Genomic DNA, 6,856 nt, shown 5'->3' with positions numbered 1-6,856 from the left:
ACCCTTTTTCGAGAATTTTCAAATACACACAGTTGAGGAGATTATTCTCGATGAGCCAAAAGTTTAAATAACAGGTCGTCGAGCTAACGACGTTAAAAAAACGCTTTTTGGGAGGCAACCCAAATTTATTTTCATTTATTTTTAGTTTAAGTAAATTAGGATGTAAATAAATAAATTCTTATTTAACTTAGTCAATTTGATGTTTTCAGGAATACTGTGGAAGTAATTAATTTTCAAAAAGATGACTAATAAAGGTGGCGTGGGCACGACTTGTTAATGTGATGATAGTAAAAAAAAAACCATCATCCACTAAAATTCCTACCCAAACCCATTTACCCACATACCTAAATACCTAAAACATAAAAACTAAGTTACCCACATAAACCAAAACCCAAAATCAACCCAATACCCAAATCCAAACCTATTTACCCACAAGCTAAAATAACCCAAACCCAAATACAAAACTACCCATTTCCTTTAAACCCACATAAATCTAAACCCAATACTCATACACACTCAACACCCACACAAAACCCAATACCCAAAGTTGGCCCAACCTACACCTAACCCAATTACCCTACCCAATATCCCAAATAAAAATTAAACAAAAAAATAAAAATAAATTCAAATACCCAAAATCCCTAAATTCCCAAATCCTCTCATATTCTTCCTCTTCTCCACAAACAACACATAACCCTAAACCAAGCCAAGTCGCCGACCGTCGCCGTCACTCCCTTCGTCGGTCGTCCACCACCGTCGCCGCACCTCGCCAGCCCACCCCACGCCAACGCCCCATCTCTACTTTTCTTTCTTTTCTTTTCTTTTTTTTTCCTCCCTCTTACCACCACCATCCGACGCCCTTCCCACCGCTGAACCACACCGAGCAGTGACCTCTCACCTGCGACGCACCATCATCGCCGAACGGGGCCTTCCATGCGCCGCCGTTTCGCTTCCCCCAACCCCTATTTTTCCCTTTATTTTTCTTTTCTTTGAAACACCAAAACTCTCACCCCCACATTAAACAACGCCAACATCAACACCCCACCTCCACCCTCCACAAAAACGGTCCAAAATCACCCTACCACATTCGCCGCAACCGTGCGCCGCTGTCGTCTGCCACCGCCAAGTCTGCCATCGTCGAACCACCAGAACTGACTACTCGGGACACTCGCACGGATACCATGGTCCGAACTAGAAACCAAGCGGCAGACAATACCCCAGTTTCACTTAATCAAAATCGACACCGTTTCTCCGCGCCTCCTGTCGTTGAGTTAGCCGACGACGACCCTTCTCCACCTTCTCCGAGACGAACGGCCGCTCAACTAAGAGCCCGCCTACAATGAAGTCTAACCCCGGCCGACACAAGCACTTCGGGCAGTCCAGAGGAAGTCGAAACTTCTTACGTCCATGTCGAGCCTACACCCACCGTTGTTGAACAAGTCTCTCAACGCCAAACTCGAAGTCATCGACGGTTGACACGTGAGCCATCGACGCCCCCGCACAGCAGTACTGAAGCTGTTGAACGAAATCCCCCACCTGACTCGCCTAACGAGCACGTTCGACCACCCCGAGCAAATCAATGCAACAGACTAGTCGAGCAAATGTTATTCCTACCGATAGTCGTTTGCTAGGATTTCTAGAGTTTTCGACATCGGAACAGCAAACACGATACAACGGCATCCGACAACGCTCGCTTCCGGTCTATAAGCAAATCGATTTCCCTACTCTTGAACTTCTAGATATTCATGATGCAGTGCTCCATTATTTTGATGCTATTGGTTGGACTCTATTTGCTAATATTACTTGTGATGCATATTATGAATTAGTATATGAGTTTTATACCACATTTAGCTTCAATATAAATGCATTGCAAACTGTTGAAACACAAAATATAGTGTGCTTTCGTTTGCTTGGAAAAAACTTTCGGATGTCTGTTTCAGAATTTAACATTACCATGGGTTTCATCGACGCTAATGACATTCAATTCGATGCCTATCATTCTGCTCTTTTAGATGTTCCCAATGACTTCGATGCTCAGCATTTTTATCGTGTTTTAACTAATTCTGACCAACTTTATAATCCAAAGACCACAAAAGATTTATGGGTGCATGAGCCTGCTTTAAAATACATACACCGATTTTTAGCATTTTGTTTTTCAGGTAGAAATGACGCATCAGCTGCTTTGATTAAGATTGAACTGTTCTTTTTGTGGTGCATGCATTCGGGTATTAAAGTTAATTTAGGATATTGGTTTGCACGAAATTTTCATGCCGTTTTGAGTTACAACCATCCACTTATACTTGGATCATTCATTTCAAATTTAGCCTCTCGACTTTTTGAGTCTGAAATTGATTTCACAACCTTCACATGTGCATATCGTATGAACCACCTAGATAAATATTGTTTGGATTCTATGGGATTGCTTGCCGGCACCCCTACTTCGTGTTATTTTGTTCCTCCAGGTACACGGGCTGCTCGGGAAAATAGAGTTTTTCGCAAGCACCCACACACTAATACGAGAGAGCAAGAGGAACACCCTTTGACTGTGGAGGCCCGTTTAAGTCGAATCGAAGCTAGACTTGAAACAATGGAAACAAAAGTCGCCACCATCCTCAATATCCTGCAAAGTCGCGAGTCTCAACACCAACGATGTCATTAAAATACACGGGGAGTGTTCTAAACCTTTTCATTTTAAGTTGCTGACTTTATTTTACATGCTTGAGGACAAGCATAGTTTAAGTTGGGGGGGTTGGATTGATATGTTAATTTTTGCTGCATGTCTTTTTCTTTTGCATGTGTTCAATCTTACGATGAATTCTTTCGACAATTTATTCAACATTTGAGCCTTAAAACCTCATACTTAGTCGATTTAAGCAATTGGGCAAATTTCGAACTAAATGTTTAAGTATATAGATTGCTCGACATTTAGGTTTTAAAAATTGGTATATGTAGCTAGAATTTTTTCGCATGAATTGATTGATTGAATAAAATATGTTTGCTTGTGCATAAATAAATTAATAAAGGTTCAGGCTATGAATGAAGTTTCAAAAACGTGACCGAATTGAGTAACCGGGGCAGGGTGCTTGGGTTGTCATCTTGTCTCGCGTAAAAAGGTTCGAGTGACAAGTTGATAACTTACAAACATTCCGCTAGCTGAACACCCTATAAAATAAAGAAAGAGAGAAAAAATAATACATAATAAATAAAGACTGTTTGAACTGAGTAACCAGGATAGGGTGCTTGGGTTGTCACCCTAGTTCGCGTAAAAAGGTTTGATCTTGTCTATTAATTTTCTGATGCATAGTTAATTAATAATGCTGTGCAAATTATGGGATTCAATCTCAATTTAGCGAAATTGTTTAGTTGACATATTTCAATTTTATGACACTTGTTGATTAAAATGTATATTTTGAACATTTATTTCTTTTTGCCTATGTTGTTTGCATTGATTGAGGATATGGAAAAGGGGCTCGATTTTTAATAAATTGTGGAATTAATTCTAATGTTTGAAAGAACAACATGTTTGAGGTCAAGCATGAGCTAAGTAGGGGGATTTGATAAACATGTCAAATTACATATTTTTTATGCTTAATTTGGTTTATTGATGAACTGAATACTGCTAATTAAGTGTTTTTATGATTTAATTCTTGTCAGCGATGCAATTGATCAAAAGCAAGCTGAAAAGGGGCCAAATTAGAAGAAAATTATTGTAATGGGCCAAAGCGAAAAGATGGAGCAAGCCAAGGACTAGTCATAAATTTGACTTTGTAAAAAGCCAAAAATAGGAAATTCTATTTTAAGTTTATTTTAATTTTATTTATTTTTAATTATTATTATTTTAGATTTTATATTAATTTTCTTAAGCTATTTTTAGTAAACCCTATCTATATAAATAAGGGGTTTTAGTTTTTAGGAAATCATCCATTAATCAATTGTCTTTACATTCCTATTTCATTTTGGAATTCCATTATCCACTTTGTTTTCTTTTTCTTAATTCAATTAAGCATTAAATTATTTTGTCTTCTTTTTACAAAATTTGTCTAATTCTCTTTGCAATTTTTCCTATCCATTTCCACTATCTTTTTTCATATAATTTCTATCATTTCCATAACCTTCAAGCATGATTAAATTCATGCCACACTAAACCCCTTTCAGCTTTAAGCCGGTGTTAACCCCGTCAAAAAACCCGTGAGTTACGAACCCGAGCTGTTTAACTCCCAACTTTCGATATTTATTATTTCTCCGGATTAAGAGTATGACTTCGTCAACTCACAAAGTCAAGACAACACTAAGTCAAAAAAGACGTCGTTTGAGTTAGTGTGGCTAGACGTACAGTTGGAATTCCGAAAGGATCGATTGTCTAATTGGTCTTCCGTGAACACATTGGCGTGCCAAGTGAGAATTGCTATTTGGTTCCGTCAAGGGAAGTAGTAACCAGATTAAATGTCTCAACGTTTGAGGGCATTGGTTCGAAGGCTCTTCTAAAACGCAAAGGTGCCGGAGTTCTAAATCACAAACGTTTCGTAGGTTGTTCGATCGGTAAGGGTTAGTTATAGGACGTTCCATAACTAATTTACACAAGGAAGAGTTGGTGTCCGAGGCGTCCTTGGTAGCTATAACTAGCTTATCGAAAAAGAGGAGTTCACCTAATTTCGAGGAATGGGTCAAAGACGGGAAAACCCGTGCTTAAGGCTGAGCTAAGTTTTATTGATTTTCCTTTAAATTATTTTGTTTTTTATTTTTATTTCATCTTTTTATTTTTATTTCATCTTTTACTTTTTACTTTTTACGTTTTCTTGTGTTTATTTCAGGTTTCATATTTTATTTCCCCCCTAAACGTCGCGGGCACGACAACTGCCCAGACACTAATCTGGTCAAGAAACAAACAATTTTCAGTAATTCCAATCTCTGTGGGATCGACCCTACTCCCTATACTGCTTTAATTTGCAAACTAGGTGTAGGTTTATATTGGTGGAATCGACAGCCATCAGATGGCAACCGACGTAAGGTAAACAAGGGCGACATTTCCTTTTGACCCACTTTGGTTTGATAAATTATTTTTTAAATTTGTAAAATTATAGTTAATAAAATAAAAAATTTACGATTTAATTTCAACTCTCAATATAAAAATTTTAATTTTACCGTCAAGATATAATATTTTTTTGTTCACCCTAATCTTAATGTAAATTTTAATTATATGTACTTGAACTCGTTTTATTCTAAAATTTACTTTTTCAAAAAAAAAAAAGTCCACCTAATAAGATTGAACTTGATCGATCGGGTTGGTTTTTTTTCTTCACTCTTACAGTTTGGCTTCTACTCTGGTTAAACGAAAAAGTCTTTCACTAATTTCTAATGTTGTTTGAACTTGCTCAGTTGGTAGAGCACCTCATTAGCACAAGCGCTAATGTTTTTAGGAAAGTCTAACATGTAATCAAAAGAATTGATTCTTTTGAGAAATCGATGTATTACTCCATTACTTTGCAGGAACAAAACAAGAGAACAATAATCTAACAAATGGTTCAGTCCAATTTGGGTGCAGTTTAGGCAAGATTAGAATTTAACTTATCATTGATTTAAGATATTGATAGGGTGAATACTTGATCTATTTAATGCTAGTCATAATAAGTATAATAACCTCAAAAATGCTCTTTTCATCTTATGAATTTCAAGGTGTGTGAAATTTCATATTTGATTTTGTAATCAAGAAGATAGAGACTCCATTTAACTTAGGTTTTGGTTGGATCTGAAATGGCCAAGATACCATCCTAGAAAGAGGCAAAAAGCTGGTTGACCTATGAATCGATACGGATTGATTGAACATGCTAAAAAACCAATTGAACTGACGGTTGAATCTGTTGAACAGAATTTTAAGTTTTAATAAATTTATTTGATTTGAACTAGACGAATTGATCGGACTAAAAATCGATAGCTTGACATATTCGATCGAAAACCAATAATGTAACCAATTCATCGACCATCATTCCAATTGTAAAAACATTGCTAATTCCAAGTGGTTTATGAAATCGTTTAATTGACTCCAAATACTTGGTAATGCATGAATGTTTCAACTATTGCAAAAATAGAGAAACCATCAATACAATAAATACCACATTGAAAATTTACGAAGTCTTCCAATATAGCAATACTTCTGTTCTTATTGTTGTAATTCAGGTGACGTGTACGGCCCCAGAATTGGATGATTAAGAATGGCAACATCGCCCACATCTTGATTCAATTCACTGCTCTCCCCATCTTCCTTCCTCGTTAGTGTTACATACATCATGCATGCATGCATAGCAGACGACATCAACATTTCAACCTTTGCTTTCATAGTATGTAACCATAGACAATGTCCTCTATTGTCTGCCTGATTATGATTTGCTTCGATCTCAAGCTGGTCAGTAGTAGTGTTTGCGTCTAGCATTTGCTATTACTCCAGCTTTTATATTTCCGTTATTCAGCATCTCTGTTTTTTTTTTTATTTTTTTTATTCTTGCAATCATAAAACCTAGAAGATTAAAAAGAAAAACTCAAGGTTTGCGGCTTTTAGTTCTTTGTTGACACGGAAAATCTCGTTCAAAAACCGTGATAGCATTCATTTCTACGAGGGCATACATATCTGCGATGGCGCCCACTTTCAGAAACAAGCTTCAAAGGTTCATTAGAAACTCCATGGTGTAATCAACTACTTAGATGAAAAAACCCTTTTTTTCTGGGATACTTGAATGAAACGTAAGTGGAAGAATGAATTTATAATCTTCGACCCAGTTCATTTACGAAATTTCGCTGCACTGCCAACATTTTGTTGTTCTTATTTTTCCATGGGTTCTTTTTGATAGGATGGCGACACCTT

The sequence above is a fragment of the Gossypium hirsutum genome, chromosome A01 (assembly GCF_007990345.1).
Source record: "Gossypium hirsutum isolate 1008001.06 chromosome A01, Gossypium_hirsutum_v2.1, whole genome shotgun sequence".
Lineage (NCBI taxonomy): Eukaryota > Viridiplantae > Streptophyta > Magnoliopsida > Malvales > Malvaceae > Gossypium > Gossypium hirsutum.
Note: the sequence above shows the minus strand (reverse complement) of the source record.